We start from the raw sequence: 22,395 nt of genomic DNA, 5'->3' as shown, positions 1-22,395 counted from the left end.
CGCACAATCCGTTGCTCTGTGGGTTATAGGCTGTGGTACGGTGGACCTTCACCCCAAGGACCTCGGCGACCGCAGACCAAAGCTCCGACGTGAACTGCGGACCCCGGTCCGAGGAGAGGTCGGACGGTGTGCCAAAACGGGCCACCCAAGCCATAATGAACGCCCGGGCCACTTCCGCTGATGTAGTGGAGGACAGGGGAACTACTTCTGGCCACCTGGTGGTCCTGTCCACCATGGTGAGGAGGTAGGTGTAACCACGGGAGGGGGGAAGTGGGCCTACCAGGTCCACATTCACATGATCAAAACGTCTCTCTGGCACTTTGAAGGGTGCCAAAGGAGCCTTGGTATGACGAGTCACCTTTGCGCGCTGGCACGCCACACAGGCCGCAGCCCAGGCCCTGATGTCCCTCCGCAGTCCCGGCCAGACGAACTTGGCCCCCACCAGCTTGGTAGAGGCCTTCACCCCCGGGTGGGAAAGACCATGGATGGCATTAAAAACTTTATGCCTCCAGCCAGCAGGTACCATGGGGCGAGGTTGGCCAGTGGAGACGTCGCAGAGGAGTGTAGCGTTGGCCGTGTCAAACATCACATCTTCCATGAGCAGCGCCGTGGGGGCCGTCCTGTAGGCTTGCACCTCAGAGTCCGCCATTTGATCCGCAGCCAAACCGCATAGGTTTGATCCGCATAGTCGAGGCCCAAGTGGACGGAACCAGCGACCGCCCGGGAGAGGCAGTCGGCGACGAAATTGTCCTTGCCAGCCACGTGCTGAATGTCAGTGGTAAACTCGGAGATGGCTGAGAGCTGACGCTGCTGTCGACCAGACCATGGCTCCGTAGACTTGGCCATAGCAAACGTCAGCGGCTTGTGGTCAACGAAAGCCGTGAACCGCCGACCCTCCAACAGGAAACGGAAATGACGGGTGGCAAGGAAAAGACCCAGGAGCTCCCTGTCGAAGGCGCTGTACTTCCTCTCATTGTCCCGGAGCTTCCTGCTGAAAAAGGCCAGCGGCTGCCAGGCTCCGCTCACCCACTGCTCACACACAGCCCCCACGGCGTAATCAGAGGCGGCCATAGTAAGAGCAACTGGGGCGGTTGGAGACGGGTGCGCCAGCAGAGCAGCGTTGGCCAGTGCAGTTTTGGCAGCATCAAACGCATCAGCCATCTCTGGGGACCAAGCCAACACGTCCGCCGGTCTCCTACCCCGCAAAGCGTAGTACAATGGACGCATGAGCTGGGCCGCACGGGGGAGGAAACGGTTGTAGAAGTTCACCATGCCCAGGAACTCCTGCAGGGACTTCACAGTGCGTGGGCGTGGAAAACTGGCGACGGCCTCCACCTTGGCAGGGAGGGGAACTGCCCCCTTTGGGGTGACGTGGTGGCCGAGGAAAGTGATGGATGACCGGCCAAACTCGCACTTGGCCGGGTTGATGATGAGGCCATGCTCACTGAGCCGGCCGAACAACTGCCGGAGATGCGTCCGGTGGTCGTCTGCGGACGCGCTGGCCACGAGAATGTCGTCCAAGTAAACAAACATGAACGGCATATCTCGCAGCACCGAGTCCATGAGGCGCTGAAACGTCTGCGCTGCCCCCTTGAGGCCGAAAGGCATCCGTAGGAATTCGAAAAGGCCAAAGGGTGTGATGACTGCTGTTTTGGGGACATCCTGCGGGTGGACAGGCACCTGGTGGTAACCGCGCACCAGGTCCACCTTTGAGAAAATGGTGGCACCGGCTAGGTGGGCGGAAAAGTCCTGGATGTGCGGCACTGGGTACCGGTCGGGTGTGGTGGCGTCGTTCAGGCGACGGAAATCTCCACAGGGACGCCATCCGCCATCAGCCTTGGTCACCATGTGCAGGGGGGACGCCCACGGGCTGTTGGAGCGGCGCACGATGCCGAGGTGCTCCATGGTGGCAAACTCCTCCCTGGCGATAGCAAGCTTGGCAGAGTCGAGGCGCCGGGCTCGTGCGTAGACTGGGGGGCCCACCGTGGTGATGTAGTGCTCCACGCCATGCTTAGCCACCGCCGATGAAAACGTGGGTGTGGTGATGTCAGGGAACTCAGCAAGTAGGCGTTGATACAGGTCCCCGTTGGTCAGCGTGTTCGACAGACAAAGCGCCCCTGTCCCTCCCAGCGTGCAGGGGTACGAAGCAAAAGAGAGGGCGTCGATCAGGCGGCAGTTTGTAACATCCACCAACAGTCTATAAGCGCAGAGAAAATCCGCCCCCAGGAGCGACGTAGACACAGAAGCCATGACGAAGTCCCAGCCGAAACGCCGTCCGCCGAAACACACTTCCACATGTCTCGTGCCATAGGTACGAATGGGTGTGCCGTTAGCGGCGTCCATCGGGGGGCCGTGCCCGCCAGCCATGGTGTCCACAGGCTACGCCGGCAGGATGCTGCGCTGAGCCCCAGAATCGACCAGCAGCCGCCGGCCGGACAAGGTGTCAGTGATGAATAACAGCTTGCAGTCACGGTCAGCGCCCATAGCTGCTAATGAGCGCCGGCCCTGGCTTTTCCCTGGGCTCCGAAACTGCAAGGCTGACGACACTGCTTGGCTTTTGCCCCAAACCTGGAATGGTAATAACACCACCCGTCCTCACGCTGTCGGCGGGCCGTCACAGCAGCTGCAGTGTCTGGGTCGTCCTCCGAGGGTGGAACAGACGTGTGCTGGGTGGGCAGCAGTGCATGGACAAACTGCTGTCGGTTGGCGAGGAATATCCTGTCTGCCTCCACAGCCAGTGCTCGGTAGTCTCTGGAGGAAGGGAGGGGGGAACTAGCCAGTGCGGTGCGCACGGGTGCTGGAAGCTGCCGCAGGAATATGTGGGCGAAAAGGAACGAGGGATCCGCCGCGCCCAGCACCGCCAGCATCCTCTCCATTAACTCGGACGGCTTGCTGTCGCCAAGGCCGTTCAGGGACAGCAGGCGGTCTGCCTTCTCCAGTTCTGACAGTTCAAAGAGGCTCAACAGGAACGTTTTAAGTGCGTCGTACTTGCCGTCAGCTGGAGGAGCCTCTAACAGCGCCATAGCCCTGGCTGTCGTCGAGGCATCCAAGGCCGCTACTACGTGGAAATACTTTGTAACGTCCTGTGTTATTCCTCTCAGCTGGAACTGTGCCTCGATGTGCTGAAACCACGGCCGTGGATTGTGTTGCCAAAAGTCCGGTAACTTGATGGTGGCTGCGTAGATAGCGCCGACATTAGCCGCGCCGCTAGCAGCAGCCGGCGCCGCGGCCGCAGCGTTTTCACCACCGTCGTTGTGTGACATAATTCAGCCGTGTTCAACTCGCGTCAGGGGTCACCAATGTGGAGTGCAGTAAGTGAGGAGACAAGAGACGGAGATGCGTCGAGTCAACTTTACTATCCACTTCAATATTTCTATCACAAGTACAGCGAGTGATATCAAAACATAAACACAACGTCAAAAACCGGAACTCGTCATCGTCTAACCCCCCTTTCCTTAAAGGTACAGTCCCTTGGTGAATGTCTCTTTCAGACTTCCTTGTGGGTCACTACACTTGACAGTTTGTTGTCGTTCTATGGAAAAGATCTGTGTGAAGATATCTTTGGTTAAATTGGAAAATCTATTAGCATGTGAGTAAACAGTTAAAAAATTATCCATTTATTCATTCTAGGGATGCACCGATATGAAAATTTGGCCGATACCAATAACCGATAATTCCTTATATCTAGTCAAGTCAAGTCATCCTCATTTATATAGCGCTTTTAACAATGTAGATTGTTTCAAAGCAGAGATAAACATATAATTTAAGGTAACAGAGATTGGTTTGGTTTTATAGCGGTTCTTGAATAATGTTATTTTCCAGCTAAAGTTAGTTTTGATTGATTCACTTCCGTTGAAATGATCATTTGTTATTAAATTAGGGGCCGCTAAGATGACACCGTTCTCTCTAAACAGACTTTAAACGCGAACCTGTGATAAACGCTGATGGCGTTCACATGCGCATTAAGAATTGATCCTATAGTTATGTGCGTTTGAATATATGTGCGCAGGTTTGTAATTCCCTACAAACCATGCCTAAACAAACTACTTGTCTTGCCTATAAACTTTGATACAGAATTTGATTTAATTTGATCACTTGGTACGTGAACCCTAATTTCCACAACGCTTTATCTGTAGAGTGGAATAGGGATCCTCCATAGGGAGAGGCTAAAGGGAGGCTATCTGAAAGCCGATAACCAATATATTGGCCGATAAATCCATCTTTATATAATTTTTGAGAGCCATGTCCCAAGCACACAATTATAATGATGTTCTCATTATAATTTTATGTAGCCTTTTAACCCTAACACTCACCTAAAGGATTATTAGGAACACCATACTAATACTGTGTTTGACCCCCTTTCGCCTTCAGAACTGCCTTAATTCTACGTGGCATTGATTCAACAAGGTGCTGAAAGCATTCTTTAGAAATGTTGGCCCATATTGATAGGATAGCATCTTGCAGTTGATGGAGATTTGTGGGATGCACATCCAGGGTATGAAGCTCCCGTTCCACCACATCCCAAAGATGCTCTATTGGGTTGAGATGTGGTGACTGTGGGGGCCATTTTAGTACAGTGAACTCATTGTCATGTTCAAGAAACCAATTTGAAATGATTCGAGCTTTGTGACATGGTGCATTATCCTGCTGGAAGTAGCCATCAGAGGATGGGTACATGGTGGCCATAAAGGGAAGGACATGGTCAGAAACAATGCTCAGGTAGGCCGTGGCATTTAAACGATGCCCAATTGGCACTAAGGGGTGTAAAGTGTGCCAAGAAAACATCTCCCACACCATTACACCGCCACCACCAGCCTGCACAGTGGTAACAAGGCATGATGGATCCATGTTCTCATTCTGTTTACGCCAAATTCCGACTCTACCATCTGAATGTCTCAAAAGAAATCGAGACTCATCAGACCAGGCAACATTTTTCCAGTCTTCAACTGTCCAATTTTGGTGAGCTCTTGCAAATTGTAGCCTCTTTTTCCTATTTGTAGTGGAGATGAGTGGTACCCGGTGGGGTCTTCTGCTGTTGTAGCCCATCCGCCTCAAGGTTGTGCGTGTTGTGGCTTCACAAATGCTTTGCTGCATACCTCGGTTGTAACGAGTGGTTATTTCAGTCAAAGTTGCTCTTCTATCAGCTTGAATCAGTCGGCCCATTCTCCTCTGACCTCTAGCATCAACAAGGCATTTTCGCCCACAGGACTGCCGCATACTGGATGTTTTTCCTTTTTCACACCATTCTTTGTAAACCCTAGAAATGGTTGTGCGTGAAAATCCCAGTAACTGAGCAGATTGTGAAATACTCAGACCGGCCCGTCTGGCACCAACAACCATGCCACGCTCAAAATTGCTTAAATCACCTTTCTTTCCCATTCTGACATTCAGTTTGGAGTTCAGGAGATTGTCTTGACCAGGACCACACCCCTAAATGCATTGAAGCAACTGCCATGTGATTGGTTGATTAGATAATTTCATTAATGAGAAATTAATAAGGTGTTCCTAATAATCCTTTAGGTGAGTGTATGACAGACTTGCGCTTCACATGTTGCACTTAACTGTATTTTCCTTTTTTGAAGTGATTCCAATCATATTTCAAGCAATTCAAAACTATCATGATGAACAGTGCACATCTGAAGTGTCTCAGCTGAAGGAAGTAATCCATTATTTATCGGCTTTAATATATAGGCCAAATTTCCTTATTTTAACATATATCGGCCGATACCGATATGATGGCCAATTATCGTGCATCCCTAAATCATTCCTTTAATGCAAAGAACATTCATGTGTGTTTAGATTTTGGAAGGATCAGATGACCTCAGACTATCCGGTTACTAAAATATTTCCATGAACATCCAACAAAGCAGCAAAGTGACTTGACTGAATGATGTGTACGACCGACAGGAGCAGTATGGGAATTAAATGGGCGTGCGAGCGGTCAAAGGACAGAAAACAACGGTGCGATTTTCAGGGCATACTGAAGCCATTCTTCAGTCTACGGTGTGAGTCAGCAGAAATCTGAGCTGGGAATGTGTCTGACCCAATTTTACCACACCTTCATCTTCATTTAACCAAAGAGGGAGGAAGAGTGAGAAACAAACATGACTAGGTCCGGGTTAAATGAAAAGGTTTTCAGCAAACCTTTAAGTAATGGCTTATGTAATTGTTTGAATAAATCATCCGTATTTACTCCTTCAGAAATTTCTAGGATTACAACATCACAACTGTTCATTAAAGAAAATTCACCCATATTAACACACACTCAGTGCTCTGCAACTCAGCTGATTTGGATGACACATCAGTAGAGTTCAATCAAGTGTTATAAAGCGTTAGTCTGCACAGGTGGCAGCTGGGATGGGTTGCCATCATCATGCTCACCTTCTTGAGAGTGAAAGTGAGCTGTTTGCTTCCAACTGCTGCGTTGCTGAGGTTTAGCATCCCTGATCTCTCCTCCCGCTGCAGTCGCTCCTCCAGAGATGTCCTGTGTGGCGGAAAACAGTGTTCAACTTTCATCTAACAGCGATTGAGCAAAAGACATAAAAATTACCAACAAACAAAGAACGTCTCAAGTAATGGGGCACAACGGCAGAAAAACTCCCCAAAGTTGATTCTGCACCAATTTGATCTTATATCTTATAATGTAGGGCTGTCAGTCACTAATGATCATTTTGGTAATCGAGTAATCAGTCAATTATTTAGACGATTAAAAGAGTGATCGGATATTTTTGGTAGTAATAAAATTGACCTAAGCAAAGACCTAAGTGCGAATGTGTGTATGTGTGAGTGTTATTGTAACACTACTTGACACTTTCATGCGCTTTAAGTATTTACCAGTGTATATTAGTTCTAAATGCTTCTGTTGACTTAAGTTTGTTCGACTACATTCAGGAAGTGTACTGAGCCACTTCCGGTGTTTTGCTGGTTACTCGACATGAGTTAATTGCAAATGAGGATTGTTTTAAATCGAGTACTCAAATTTAATCAAGGAATTGTGACAGCCCTAATTTAATGTTTATTTTTAATATTTTTATTTTAGTGTATATTTTTAATGTTTATTTTTGGTGCAATATTCACACATATTTTTTTAATCAAAGGACTTAAAGGGATAGTTCACTTTGAAATAAATTTTTGGTATGTTTTAGCTTATGTTTTAGGTCATCTAGTCTTTTTCTCTATAATAATGTGCATTTAAGAATCATTCACAATAAGACTATGAATATGTATAATGCAAATAGATAGAATTTGGATCTCATGTTGACTTTAGTATGTCAAAACTAAGTCTGGGAGCATGAGACAATTGTCTAGCACTTTAAAAGCCATTAGGAGGTTCAGAAGGACACACTCTCTATATTTGGCATGCTCATTTATATGTGGCCCTGAGTCAACATGTGTTACCTGTCAATAAACCACCCACTAGCTATGTTTCCATCCACACGTTTTTATCTGCATTAAGTGATATCGAATGAAAACTGCCTTATGGAAACAGTAAAATTCGATTGAATTTCATGAATATCGACTCAAATTAAATACGATCGGTCTCATCGGATTTTATCTTGATCGATATACGGCTTATGCGATAAACGCGGATGGAAACGTTATTATGGTGCAATCCATTTTGCCTAGTAAAACTTTGTTCACAAATGTTGGCTTGAATGTTGTGCAGTTCGGTGAAAAAATGAATGGAAACACCTTAACATGTCTCAAATCAATACGATATACCAATTTGATCGCAAAACAGCATGTGACGTCATTACGCACAGGTTTTTATCCGCTTTAAAGCCGTTTGATGGAAACACACTTTCACCAGCTTTATTCGCATGAGGTTTTTTACCGAACTTCAGATAATTCGATTGACAAGTGGATGGAAACATGGCTACTGAGTGTCAGACGAGGGTAGGATAGGAGTGCTAGTTTAGTTGTTTTAATAGTTTTATTACAGCATGTACACATTTGTCCTATGTCTTAGTAGTAATAATACAAAAAGCACCATTTTAACTCTATTTTGGCTTTGTTAGAAGTATTGTGAATCGAACCAAATTGTGACATTAGCATATTGTTACACCCCTAATAAATAAGTGATTCAAATATGAATCGATATGCATCAAACCGATATTTTTGACAACACTAGTCCCTTCCCTTTAAGCAATCCATCTTTAAAGACGACCTATTATGGCCTTTTTTAAAGTCTTGATTTTGTTTATTTGCTCTACTAGAACATGTTTTCATGCTTGAATGTTCAAAAAACACATTATTTTTCTTATATTCTCCATTGTTGCAGCTCCTCTCTTCCTAGTCTGTCAGTAATGCTGTTTAGTTCCTGTCTTTATGAAGCCCCTCCTCCTTAAAAGCACAGTGTGCTCTGATTGGTCGGCTGGATCAGTGTGTTGTGATTGGTCAAGTGCTTAAAGTGTGACTAACTAACACATTACTAACTAACTCACCCAGGCCCCGCCCCTTTATTCTGCTTATGAATTATTTAAATGAGGAATATTGTGACGTGTTCATTCCTGGAAGAAACTCGAGACTACAATGGAGGCGTTTCAGGAGTTCAGAAACACTGACACTAGAGAATAACTCCCGCTGGAGGGACTTTGTGCTTTGAAAATATGCAGAGATTTTTCATGCTCAAACAACAACATTAAACACACTACAGAAATATGAACATGTGAAAAAAAAGCATAATAGGTCTTCTTTAAGCTCAAGGGTGGACTTAATTCTCCAAAATGTGGTGCTAAAAATGGTTTTAAAATGCATCTATGAGAACAGGTAACTTATTTCTGCATCTTCTGCTTGTGGGAAACGTCGCTGAAGCTGCGAAACTCCTCTCCTGCTTTGATCTGGTAGAATCGAGGCTGGCTCTGGTTCTGATGCTCCCCCTGGAGGTTCCCGACTCTGAACTCTGTAAGTTGGTGTCTCGGTCCTGTTGCCTCCTCTCTTTCCTCTGGACGAAGCTGCGCTCTCGCTCCTCGGCCCGTAAGAGACGCCGCTGAACCCTCACCTCCTCCACCCAGCTCTTATCGTCATCATCAGAGCTCTCCTCTTCCTCTGAGCCACGGCCTTCCACCTCCTCCTCCTCGCCATCCTGCTCGTGGGACCACGAGTTTGAGAGAAATTATGATTATTATCTCCCACAAATCAGAAGATGTTAGCTCCGTTCCTTGTGACCTGCATTTTCGTCAACACCAGTGTTATTTTAGTATCACTGAGATACTACTGTAGTTTTAATTCATATTTTGAATTATTTTTATTTAATATTTTGTGTTTCCTTTTTAATTTTTAGCTTTAGAAACGCTGTTGTTTTTCAGGGTTATTATGACTAACAAATACAAAAATGAATACATTAAAAACATTTCTGTTAATTGAAATTGTTTATTTGGTTAACAAAATTATGATGAAGTTTGGTTGACGACCTTTTCTCCATGATGATAACGATAAATGTCAGTAGCCAAACAGTTGATAGTTCCCATTAACTTCCAAAGTATTGTTTTTTCCTACTGTGGAAGTCAACGGCTAGCTTCAACTGTTTGGTTACCGACATTCTTCAACATATTTTCTTTTGTGTTCAGCAGAAGAAAGAAACTCATACAGGTTTGGATCAACATGAGGGTAATGGTAAATGTTGACACAATTTTCATTTTTGGGTGAACTATCCTTTAAGTGCATAAATCAGTGATCAATCAGAGGTCATAAGCCTTTTTGTGTCTATGAAACAGTCCCAATGAGGAAAGTTTAAGCAGCCTGATACAAATATGCATGTTTTACTTGAAAAATAAGAAACGTCAGTGTTTTGTTCAGCGCCAGCTCACCCACTGCCTGTCATTGAGCAGCATTATAATCAATGCAGGGTAGACACGGTCTAAATCAGAGGTTTATTGTGCAGCACTGACAGCTTCGCTCAGCACAACGAGAGAGTTTGTGAGGGTGCAGTGACAGTCAGAGAGCTCGCGCTGAACCATTCAATCAATCTGATCATTCACAACCATACAGCCAGAGCTTTAGTCTGCTGTCGCTCAGCGGTCATCTTGGTTTGCATGGATATCCTACATAAATAAAATGGCCTGCAACACTACACTACCGTTATAAAGTTTGGAGTCATTAAGATTTATAAAAAAGAAATTAATACTTTTACTCAGCAAGAATGCATTGAATTAAATAAGAAGTGACAGTAAAGACTTTTACATTGTTACGTTTGAACCTTTTTTTATTAATCAAAGAATCATAAAAAAGATGGTTTCCACTAAAATATTAAGCAGAAATTATTAGAAATCAGCACTGATTTCTGGAGGATCGTGTGACACTGAAGACTGGAGTAATGATGCTGAAAACTCAAGCTTTGATCACCGGAATAAATTACATTTTACAATATATTCACATAGAAAACTGTTACTATAAATTCTTATAATATTTTACTCCATATTGTGGTTTTTACTGTATTTTGGATTAAATAAATGCAGCCTTGCGGAGCAAAAGAGATCAACTCCAAACTTCTAAACAGTAGTGTATGACGGTAGTACACTTAATCGTAGTTATATTTATCATCATTAATAATCGCATTATATTATATGGAAAATAATCGTGCTGCTCTGATTAATCGCAATTTACATTTACATCGATTTGGCTTATCGCGATTAGTAGTAGTAGTAGTAGTAGCCTTTATTGTCATTGGTCACAACAAGTACCAACGAAATTAGCCATCAACCTGTCCATACAAACATACATACAATATGACAAGGGGGTAGACAGGACAGGAAGACAGAGCATTTAGGAAGAAAATACAGCATAACATGAGGAGAGGTGAGGAGAAAAAAAGGCAACCCCCAGACTATGCTCCTGTGAGGAGTACAGTTTGGGAACAGTAAAAAACACCTCAGCAACATTTGCACATAATCAGTACACTCTACAAACATGAACACACAAGACTTGCAACAGGGGAGGGGAGTGGGGGATGGAGGTAACCCAGCTCAGACAGGTATCCGTTCCGCTATTGTATGTTTCTGTTGATGGATACGCATTCTGGCTTCCCAATGTTACAATATAAAACGTGGACAAACAGTCACTCTTTGTAAACTATGTTTTCGAGTGTCATATGCTCTATATGAGCAGTCATTAACTCGCAATCACCCGGGTGTTCATAGCGTAACACCTGAACAGCACACGTTGCTCTCTGCATTTAAAACTCGTTTAAGCATGAGAAGATTTGTGTGTGATAACAGAAAAATCTGAGCCATGATATATTGAAGGGCAGATAAATGTGACATTTATTATAATGGGTTTATGTGAAGATTGTTTGAAGTTCACAAATTAAAAGTTGTTGTATTTTGTAAAACCTGAAAATATACTGTCTTTATGTTGTTTCTACATTAATTTGGAGATTCAATGTGAAATTATTACAATAATATATTTAAAACGTTAATGTTAGGTGCAGTTAATCGCGATTAATTACATAAAAATACGCAATTAATTAGTTAATTTAATCAGTTGACAGCACTAGTTTATAATTGTCATCTTTTAATTAAATATTACTCATGTATTTTTTTCCCCACTGTAATTGTCTTCTCTAAGCTGGATACATGTGATACTGCATAAGAATATGGCCAAAATGATCTTATATGTTATTATGACACCTATCTTTTTAAACAGATTTTGGGACACATTAAAATAGTCATTAGGTTTTGGAGCAGAGCTGTAGAAAGTGCTGGATTAAAGTGAAGATGTTGTGTACCTGCTCCTCTTGCTGAACAAGCTGGCTGAGTTTCTTCCTCCGCTTTTCTCCCACTTTAGACACGATGGGGTTCAGCAGACGGAACTCCTCGCTCCGCTCATCCACCTGGTAATCCGGGTTCTCGAACATCACCTTGAAACGGTCGTCTATCAGGAGATTGTATACGGCCTGGGAAAGACAAAAAGATGATAGCAAATGTTTTAAAAAGATTTAAAAGATGACTACAATGTCTGAAATATTTCTATAGTAAATCAGTGTGAAAGAAACATTGCCCACATTGGCCTTTTTCTTCCTCTTCTTGCTTGGAAGCTCACTTTCCTCCATGAGTTTCAAGGCCAGTTCCTTATTGACCTTAGGCAGTTTCTGCTTAGAGATAAGAGAGAGAGAAACAGTCAAAGCATTGACCATAACAGACTCTGAGGAATTAGAAAGATTACATTCACTCAACCTACGACTCTATAATTTCAGCGATGAGGAATCCAGTCATAAGTGTGTCACAGAATTTGGCTAATTTTGGATGAATAAATAAAAAGTAAGGCTGTACACAATCAAATCGTGATTATGGACGAGTGTCTGTGAACATAAAAATGCAAAAAGACTATTGATATTGAAATATGAAATCTGCACATATCTCAAGCTTGTTAGAGGAATAATCACACAAATTTCAAAGGAATCGTTACATTTTCATTTGATTATAAAAAAAAATCATTAAATTTGTTAATGTTTTTATGCCAAATTTGATTACAAGTGTTTTTGCTAATACATTTGTATTAAATCACAAATCCAGAAAAAGACAACAGAATTTCTGAAAATACAAAACATTTTATAGGGCTCTATTTTTGTAAAAAAAAAATGTAGTGAAATCTTAAATTGTAAAAGTTCTAATTATTCAAAATGTATTTTACAAAAAAGTAGCAAAAAAAATTTAAGGAATTTCATAACCACAGCTAACTAAAACATTTCTGAAAATTGTATTCAGTGATTTTCTGGTAACACTTTATTTCTACAGTGTCCTTGTTAACATGTACTTACCATATTAATAACAGTAAATTATTATTATTATTTTTTTTTTTTCAAGTATGCTTTATTGTCAGTTCTACTCCATGTACAGTACATACATACAGAGAATTGAAATTGTGTTACTTTCAGACCCCTGGTGCTTACAAATAACATCAACAGTAAAGCCTAGAAATCTAGATCAATATAAAAATACGACTCTCTCATAAATAGTAAAAGAAAAAACAGCGTAAAACACATGACAAGTAAAGTGACCAAACAGTGCCGATAAAGATATATTTAGTGCTTGTTCCTGTCTGATTAAAGTGCCAAAAGGGCTCAAAGGGGGGGGGGGGGGGGGGGGGGGGGCAATTTCGGGAGCGAATTCAGCTTCCTGATAGCCTGATGAATAAAGCTGTCCTTCAGTCTGCTGGTCCTGGCCTGGAGACTCCGCAATCTCCTCCCTGATGGCAGCAGACTGAAGAAGCTGTATGATGGGTGAGTGGGATCTCCTGCAATGCAGAAGGATTTTCGGGTGAGACGGGTTCCGTAAATGTCCTGGAGGGAGGGAAGAGGGACACCAACGATCTTCTCAGCTGCTCTCACTATGCGCTGTAGGCTCTTCCGACAAGATGCGTTACAGGCCCCGTACCACACAGTGATGCAGCTCGTCAAGATGCTTTCAATGGTGCCTCTGTAAAATGAGTACATGATGGAGGGCGCAGCTCTGGCTCTTCTCAGTTTACGGAGGAAGTAGAGACGCTGCTGTGATTTCTTTGCCAGTGCTGCTGTGTTTACGGTCCAGGAGAGGTCCTCAGTAATGTGCACACCCAGGAACTTGGTGCTGCTCACTCTCTCCACAGTGGCACCTTTGATGGTTAGAGTAGCATGCTGAGTGGGCACTCTCCGGAAGTCAACTACAATCTCCTTCGTCTTGTCCACGTTCAAGGAGAGATTGTTGTCACTGCACCACCTGGCCAGGCTCCTGTAGTTTGTCTCATCATTGTTGCTAATGAGACCCACCACAGTCGTGTCATCCGCAAACTTAATAAGGAGGTTGGAATTGTGTGACGATGTACAGTCGTGAGTCAGCAGAGTGAAGAGGAGGGGGCTCAGCACACATCCTTGGGGGGCCCCAGTGTTCAGAATGATGGTGCTGGATGTGTTACTGCCGACCCGTACTGTCTGAGGTCTTCCAGTTAAAAAGTCCAACAGCCAGTTGCAAAGCGAAGTGCTGAGCCCCAGCTGAACCAGTTTGTGAATAAGCTGTTGAGGGATGATAGTGTTAAATGCAGAACTGAAGTCCAGGAACAACATTCTGACATATGAATCCTTTTTGTCTAGATGAGTAAGTGCTGAGTGGACAACAGTTGTGATGGCATCATCGGTCGAGCGATTTGATTTGGAAGGGGTCCAGGGAGGGGGGGAGGGCAGACTTGATATGGTGCATGACTAGCCGTTCGAAGCACTTCATAATAATAGGAGTAAGCGCAACTGGTCGGTAGTCATTAAAGCAGGATGGAAACGGCTTCTTGGGAACTGGAATGATGGTGGTAGCTTTGAAGCATGTAGGGACAACAGCCTGACTTAAAGAGATGTTAAAAATGTCTGTGAAGACATCCGTGAGTTCTGCTGCACAGTCTCTCAGTCCCAGCCCAGGAATGTTGTGAGGACCCGGAGCTTTGCGTGCATTGATCCTTCTGAATGATCTCCTCACGTTGTCCGGGGTCAGCATCATCATCTGGTCGCCGGGAGGAGGTGGAATCTTCTGTGCAGTGGAACTGTTTTGTTTTTCAAAGCGAGCGAAGAAGGCGTTCACTTCGTTCAGCAGAGAGATGTTACTGTCACAGGTCCGTGGTGGGGGCTTATAGTCCGTAATGGTCTGTATCCCCTGCCATAGGCTCCGAGTATCTCTGCTGTCGCTGAATTGATGGGCTATCCTCCTGGAGTACTTTCTCTTAGCCTCTCTGATGCTGCGGGACAGGTTGGCCCTAGCTGTTCTCAGACCCCCCTCATCTCCAGCTCTGAAGGCAGCATTCCGCATCTTCAGGAGTCTGTTAGACCTCCCCTGTCATCCACGGCTTCTGGTTGGCCCGGATAGTGATGGTCTTTGTGACTGTTACATCGTCAATACACTTGTTGATGTAGGCAGTGACAGTCTCTGAGTACTCTTGGAGGTCTATGGTGTTATTGTATGTGGCAGCCTGCTTGAACATATTCCAGTCAGTGGTGTCAAAACAGTCCTGAAGAGCCTCTGACGACCCTTCCGGCCATACTTGTATCTGTTTTTGAACTGGTTTAACGACTCTGATCAGCGGTCTGATCATGCATAATGATCACCGCATGACGGTGATCATTATGCATAATTACATGCAACTAACCCTCAACCAAACCCTAACCCTACCCTAACCCTATAGTAAGTACATGTAGTTAATTGATATTACTTAGTACTTAAATGTATAATTACACTGTAACAAGGACGCTAAAATAAAGCGTTAACTTTTCTGTAACAAGCTTTCTTTCAGCCAATCCTTCTGTCATTCTTCATCTGCCACGTTTACTCGTAGCTGAGAGAAGCACACACCAAACATGCAGACAGCGTTACCTTGAGCTGGACTCTCTGAGCTCTCGACTCATCGATCTTCTGTCGGATTCGGTCCTTACGGTACTCTTCATAGGCGAACGGGTTCGCCATGGTCTTTACCTACAGAAAAGCACAGCAATCAAATTTGTATCATCATTTAACCATTTAAAAGATGTCTTTTAGAGAACATGCACAAATGCCCTGACACAAATCTGCACCTTGTGGTAGAGCCTGATGTCCATGAAGAAGCCGTGCATGTAGGCCCGGAGAAGAGCCGAACCAATCAGATGCGTCAGACCTTAGAGGGGGAAAACAAGCTAAATTACAGGAATTCATCCAATTACAAAGAACACTATGGTGAAAATTTTGCACAAATAACATAACCAGTTTAGTTGGTCCCAATCGACAATTTGTTCCCTTTCGAGGGAACTCGAACTGCGTCGACAACGACACTTTGGGGAACGCCCTTAGCGTAATGCATCTGAAGTATGAATGAAACTAATCCAATCCTGATTGGTGCTGCGTAATGACGTAACATGTGACAGCATACACGGAAGCTACAAAGGGACGCCGGCACACAACAGAGTTAGCTTTCTGCTCTTCAGAAAGTGCTCTGTGTCAAACTGTCTGTCCTATTTGGTGTTGTTTGTCCCATTAGAATTGTCCTAAATAATTGCAATATAGAATCTAGTGGCCGAGGCAGCGCGTAGATTACGGGTCTACTTTGCAATAAAGATTCTGTGACTGTGATATCGCGTTTGCTGAGGCAGCGCGTAGATTTAAGGTCTGCATTGCAATAAAGAATCTAGTAACTCGGATCTTGCGTTTGTTGAGGCAGCGCGTAGATTGGGTCTACTCTGCAATAAAGATTCTGTGACTGGGATCTCGCGTTTGCCGAGGCAGCGCGTAGATTTAAGGTCTGCATTGCAATAAAGAATCTATTGTGACTCGGATCTTGCTTTTGTCGAGGCAGCGCGTAGATTCGGTCTACTCTGCAATAAAAATTCTGTGTGGGTGCGAGGCATGCACAGTCAGCTCCTGAGGGTGCTGGCTGTGTTCATTGAGAAATATCTCAACGCATACAGCCGTGCGTTTTCGGGTGTTTCAGCATCGCGCCCGTTGACTTTCTTCTCAAGAGATGAAAGCCAACTATATTGTGAATGACTCGAATCTCGCGTTTGCCGAGGCAGCGTGTAAATTACGAGACTGTAAATAATATTAAAACAGTATTGTTTGGTGATTATGGCTGCATTTAATTCTATGAAATTAAAATTATGGAATATTATCTCACTTTAAGAAGTTAGATATTTTAATTCAGCCTGCCATTATACAGTGTTTATGGCTGCATTTAATTCTGAGGAATTAAAATGATGAGCAGCGAACGTGGAGAATCGTTTTCAATTTTTTCCCCGCCGGTCCTCGCTTCAGGGTATCGAAAACAAGACGAAAATAGCAGGGCTGTCCTCCCGTGGAGGGATGAGTGAGAATCGGTCCTCCGCGGAGCCCTCAGGAAATCGAAGTTTGTATCCAGCGTCAAGTGCGTTTCGGAACACATCGGTTTTCAGTGAATGAACGCTGCAGTGTCCACCACAAGGGCTTGCGGCCAGGCAGTGTGCGCGTCCGCACATCGGAAACTGTTTTCGATTATTCTCTGCCGGACTTCCGCTTCAGGGTGTCGAGAACGAAACCAAAAGAGCCTCCCATCTGGGGAGCCCTCAGGAAATCGTTGTCTGTATCCCGCCGTAAGTGCGCTTTGGGACACATCGGTTTCCAGTGAACGCACGCTGCTCTGTCTGCCCCACAGGCTTGCGGCCAGGCGGTGCTCGCGTCCGCACATCGAGAATCGTTTCGACCAAACCCTGCCGGAGAGCCGCTTCAGGGGATCGAGAACGAATCGAGAACGATACCCAAAGCCAGTCCCGAGAGGCTGGTTCCCTTGGGATACAGACTGCAGTTCAGTTTCCACCCACCAAAGTTCAATGGGGTGGTCTGGACTGTAGTCGACCCAAAGCAGGGTTGGGTATTGGAACAAGAAGTAAACTCCCTGCTGGTAAAGGAAGCTACAGAACGTATTCCTCCGCCAGACGGAGTCCGGGTTTTACAGCTGCTACTTCATAGTTCCTAAGAAGGATGGGGGGTTGCGTCCAATAATAGATCTCAGGCACTTGAATCGGTCTCTGAGGAGGTTCAGGTTCAAGATGCTCACCATCGTGAATCAAATTCAATCCGAGGATTGGTTTGTCACGATAGATCTGAAGGACGCATACTTCCACATATCCATCCTTCCATCTCAGAGGAAGTTCCTGAGGTTCGCTTTCGGAGGCAAGCGTACCAATATCGGGTTCTTCCGTTCTTCCTAGCTCTCTCCCCTTGCACATTTACCAAATGCATGGATGCAGCTCTAGCACCGCTGAGGGTTTTGGGTGACTGGCTGATTTGGCCCAGTCACAAGAGCTGGCAATTCGGCATCGAGATGTCGTCCTTGCCACAACCAGAGCCTGGAGTTTGAGACTCAACACGAAAAAGAGCGTGTTGGCACCAGCCAGTGAACCATGTTCCTGGGAGTGGTGTGGGACTCAGTCACGATGCGGGCACAATTGTCTCCTGCACGGATTGGTGACCAGGATAAAGCTAGGCCAAGCCATCACTGTCAAACACTTTCAGAGACTGTTAGGACTCATGGTAGCAGCGTCCAACACCATTCTATTTGGCCTGCTGCACATGAGGGTCCTGCAGTGGTGGTTGATAACCAAGGGGTTTTCCCTGAAAGGGATCCCATTCCGCATGATCAGGGTTACGCGCAGATGCCTTCGTTCCCTATTTATGTGGAAGAAAGCTTGGTTTCTGTCCCAAGGCCCCGTGCTGGGAGCGTTTTGTCGCCGGAAATCCGTCTCGACAGACGCCTCCCTCACGAGCCGGGATGCGGTCAGGCAGGGCTCTGAGGAGCTTCCTCCCAGACCTCAGGGGTCACCATGCAGACAATGTGTCGGTGGTCTCCTACTTGATTCTTCAGGGGGTTCTGAGATTGCGCCCTCTATCCAGATTGGCGCATCACATCCTCCTGTGGTCCCAGGGGAAACTGTTATCTCTCAGAGCAATGCACGTCCCAGGGGACCAGAATCAGAGAGCAGACATCCTGTCAAGGCAGGGGCTGAGGCCCAGGGAATGGAGACTTCACACCGAGGTGGTGAAGTCGATATGAGTGAGGTTCGGCCCAGTGGAATGGATTTGTTCGCGTCTTGAGAGACGTCCCACTGTCCATTGTGGTATTTTCTCACTCATCCAGCCCCATTGGGTTTGGATGCCATGGTACAGACGTGGCCGAGGCTACGCCAGTACGCTTTTCCCCCGATTGCTCTGCTCCCAGGAGATCTGGAGAGGGTCCGTCGAGACGGGATTAGTCTACTTCTAGTAGCCCCATACTGGCCGACCTGAGTATGGTTTTCAGACATCATAGCACTTCTGGCAGGCCAGCCTTGGCAGATCCCTCTGAGGAGGGACGTGCTTCCACAGGCCATGGGGCTCAATATTAAGCACTCTCGACCAGACCAGTGGAAGCTTTGGGCTTGGCCCCTGAGGGGGTTCAGTACTTAGAGGCTGGCCTGTCGGCTGGAGTGGTTGAGACCATACTCCGTTCCAGAGCTCCTTCCACGAGGACATCGTACGGCCTAAAGTGGAAAGTGTTTCCACTTGGTGTAGAGAGCGTGAGGTGGACCCGGTTAACTGCCCAGTTGGCTTCAGAGCTGGAGTTCCTCCAAGATCGCTTCTTGGCTCGTCTTACCCCATCCACACTCAAAGGTGTACGTGGCTGCCATTGCAACTTTCCACGCTCCTCTGGGTGATGGGTCTCTGTGGAGACATCAGCTGGTCGTAAATTTCCTCTGTGGGGCTCGGAGGATGAGACCTGCGGCTCGTACCAGAGTTCCCACATGGGACCTGGCAGTGGTTCTCGAAGGGCTGGTCGAGGCCCCCTTCGAACCTCTGGAGTCGGCTGAGGCCAAGAACCTTCCCTCAAGGTAGCTTTTTTTATTAGCCATTACTTCTCTGAGAAGAGTAGGAGACTTCAGACACTCTCTATATCTCATGCTCCAGGCAACATTAAGGCTATCTTGCATCCCAGGCCGGGCTATGTGCCTAAAGTGCCATCTAATGTGGCACGGCCTACGGTTCTGCAGGCTTTCATCCTCCACCTCACGTGACGGCGGATGAAGAAAGACTTAATTTGCTCTGCCCTGTCAGAGCTCTCAAGATATATGTCCATAGGTCTTCTTCATGGCGGAAGTCAGATCAGTTGCTGGTGTGCTTCGGGTCGCCCAAGAAGGGGCTTCCCGCATCCAAACAGACCATTAGTAACTGGGTCGTTCAGGCTATCTCTATGGCCTATCAGGTGCGCAGCTTGCCTTCACCTTTGGCCGTGAGGGCTCATTCAACCAGAGTCATGGCGTCCTCTAGAGCAGTGGTTCCCAACCTTTTTTTGTCTGAGACCCCCTTTTTCCCAAGAAAATATTTTAGGTCCCCCCTTCATATTTAATGATATCATCGCTTTTGTAAGCTTGCAGCAAGGATGACAAAATATGTTGTTTTCAAACTAACGGTATGTTTACTTTAACCAGATATGTTTATGCACAAATAATAGCCTATAATATTGAAAATACAATAACAAAAACATCGCTTCCACGTCGCTTCCATTATGAGCGCGCATACCGCACGCCTACATTTGAAATAACGAACTTGAGCACGCAAAAGACGCGATATGTGAACAGGCCCTAATGCGTCTTTCGGAAGAACATTGTAGCCGGAACTACTTCTCTCTGTGTACGTCTATGACGAGTCACGCGGGTACTGGGCTACTCCGCAGCGGCAGTGATCCGAACCAGTGTAAAATAGTCCCAATGTAAACACCTATTATAGGTGTACCATAGTGGTTCGGGATAAGACAAAAACACGGATTGAAAAATGGATTCATGAACTCGCTCATTATATAAATTTTGAACAGAAAAAAGTTAAGGACTTTTATTTAATGCTCATTGCTCAAAACTTTTCAAAATATGACGCGACCCCCCACAGAGCTCGCTGAGGCTCCCTTGTGGGCCGCGACCCCCCTGTTGGGAACCGATGCTCTAGAGCCCTCCTTTCAGGGGCCCCGATCCAAGAAGTGTGCGATGCAGCAGGATGGGCTACCCCTCATACTTTTATCAGATTCTATAGCCTGGAAATTTCTTCTACGCCAGGCACTCTAGTGCTCTCGTCCTAAGTGTGCCTGTGCGCAGCTTCACTCTGGGACAGGCAGGGCTCGTTGTGGCATAGTGGGTACTCGTTCCCCAAAGTCTCGTAGTCGACGCAGTTCGAGTTCCCTCGAAAGGGAACGTCTCGGGTTACGACTGTAACCCTTTGTTCCCTGAGAAGGGAACGAGACACTGCGTCCCTCCGCCACGCCTTCCCCTGCCTGGGAGCGACTTGCTTCATCGCAGAAGCTAACTCTGTTGTGTGCCGGCGTCCCTTTGTAGCTTCCGTGTATGCCGTCACATGTTACGTCGTTACGCAGCACCAATCAGGATTGGATTACTTTCATTCATACTTCAGATGCGTTACGCTAAGGGCGTTCCCCAAAGTGTCGTAGTCGACGCAGTGTCTCGTTCCCTTCTCAGGGAACAAGGGTTACAGTCGTAACTTGAGACGTTTTCTTGGTATGGACACTTTTAAAGCACATATTTAAAGTACTAATATCAAAGTAATATAAACTTATAAGTTAAAAATGAAGTCAAGTCACCTTTATTTATATAGCGCTTTTAACAATATAGATTGTTTCAAAGCAGCTTTACAGTGATAATAGGAGATTAATGGTTTGAAATTTTGAAAGTTTGAAAAAGTTATCATCTCCGCGTAAACTTCAAAAATGCGAATCTGTGAAAACGCTGACGGCGTGCACATGCATATTACGTGTTCAGTTTATAGGTGTGTGTGTGTGTGTGTTTGAATATATATGCGCGCAGGCGTGTAGTGTTTCTTTACAAATTGACCTGTACTACATGGTACAGTAGTACCCCCAAGAGGATAAAAGTACAACTCCAAACAGCACAAAATAAATTAGTTAGGTTGATTTTAAACATTAATAATAGGAACCATGTTGGTTCTTTTGAACTTAAGAATTTAAAGTGGTTGTCAGTCGAAAATAGGGTGAGACAGCTGAAACTGAGATTAACAAGAAAGATTTTGCATAGGAATGAGCCAAGGTATTTTAAAGATTATTTTAAGTTTATTAGGAACTCTCATAGCTACTCAACTAGAAGCAGTGCCACAGACATAGTACCTTGTAGATTTAAGAGTTGTTCTGGGCAAAACACCTTTTTGTACATGGCAGCAATTGAATGGAACAAACTCCCAGTTGAGATTAAGTTAAGCCAGTCAGATCGCTGCTTTAAGCAAGCATGTGGTGAATGGTTGCTAAAAGCTAATCAGATTTAGTTTTTATGTAGTCTTAAGGAATATTTATTACTGATGTGTATGTATTTGTGTGTTTGAGTGTACAAGGTGCTCTATTGTCATCTGTGGCTTGCTTGCCATCTTTATCGGACTACAACGAGGACCACAATGGAAATAAGTTTTGTAACTTTCTTGTGCTATCCTTTACAGCTCTGATAAATGTGTAGTGTCATTGTAATGGCATCTTTTTATGCATTTATTGTTATTTTTTTTACTGTCGAATAAATCAAATCAAATCAAATCAAAAGACCTGTCTGGCCTTAAAAATTCATTGTACAGCATTTTTTGTCGCTTCCGTGTATCAATGTGAACTGGAATCAAAGAAGACTATTATTGTGCCACTTTGCGTTGTTTGTGGTTAGTGGAACATTAATAGTACATTAACTCCAGTTGTGGTTCCTCTGCTTTCTGTGTAAAGTTCAGCAGAACTGACTTCCGTGCACTAATCATCACCTTGACATCAGTTAATTAAAGTCATTTAGCAAAAATTATTTATTAGTTATGAGAAAAACGTGAGCAAAATTGGTTTAATACTTTAATGCAATGACATTCAGACAAGTTACATAGGCCTAGTGCTTTGAACAATACAGATTGTTTCGAAAATCTG

At 45.1% G+C, this 22,395-nt stretch overlaps 1 pseudogene; it reads right to left on the bottom strand.

Annotated features, from left to right (window-relative positions):
• Positions 1-22,395, bottom strand: part of LOC130088841 (nucleolar protein 10-like) — a 48,867-nt pseudogene that overhangs the window by 2,585 nt on the left and 23,887 nt on the right.

The sequence above is a fragment of the Rhinichthys klamathensis genome, unplaced genomic scaffold, assembly GCF_029890125.1.
Source record: "Rhinichthys klamathensis goyatoka isolate OS25496 unplaced genomic scaffold, OSU_Roscu_1.1 h1tg000123l_1, whole genome shotgun sequence".
Lineage (NCBI taxonomy): Eukaryota > Metazoa > Chordata > Actinopteri > Cypriniformes > Leuciscidae > Rhinichthys > Rhinichthys klamathensis.
The sequence above is the reverse complement of the archived record's forward strand: the minus strand, read 5'-3'. Positions and strand labels throughout refer to the sequence as shown.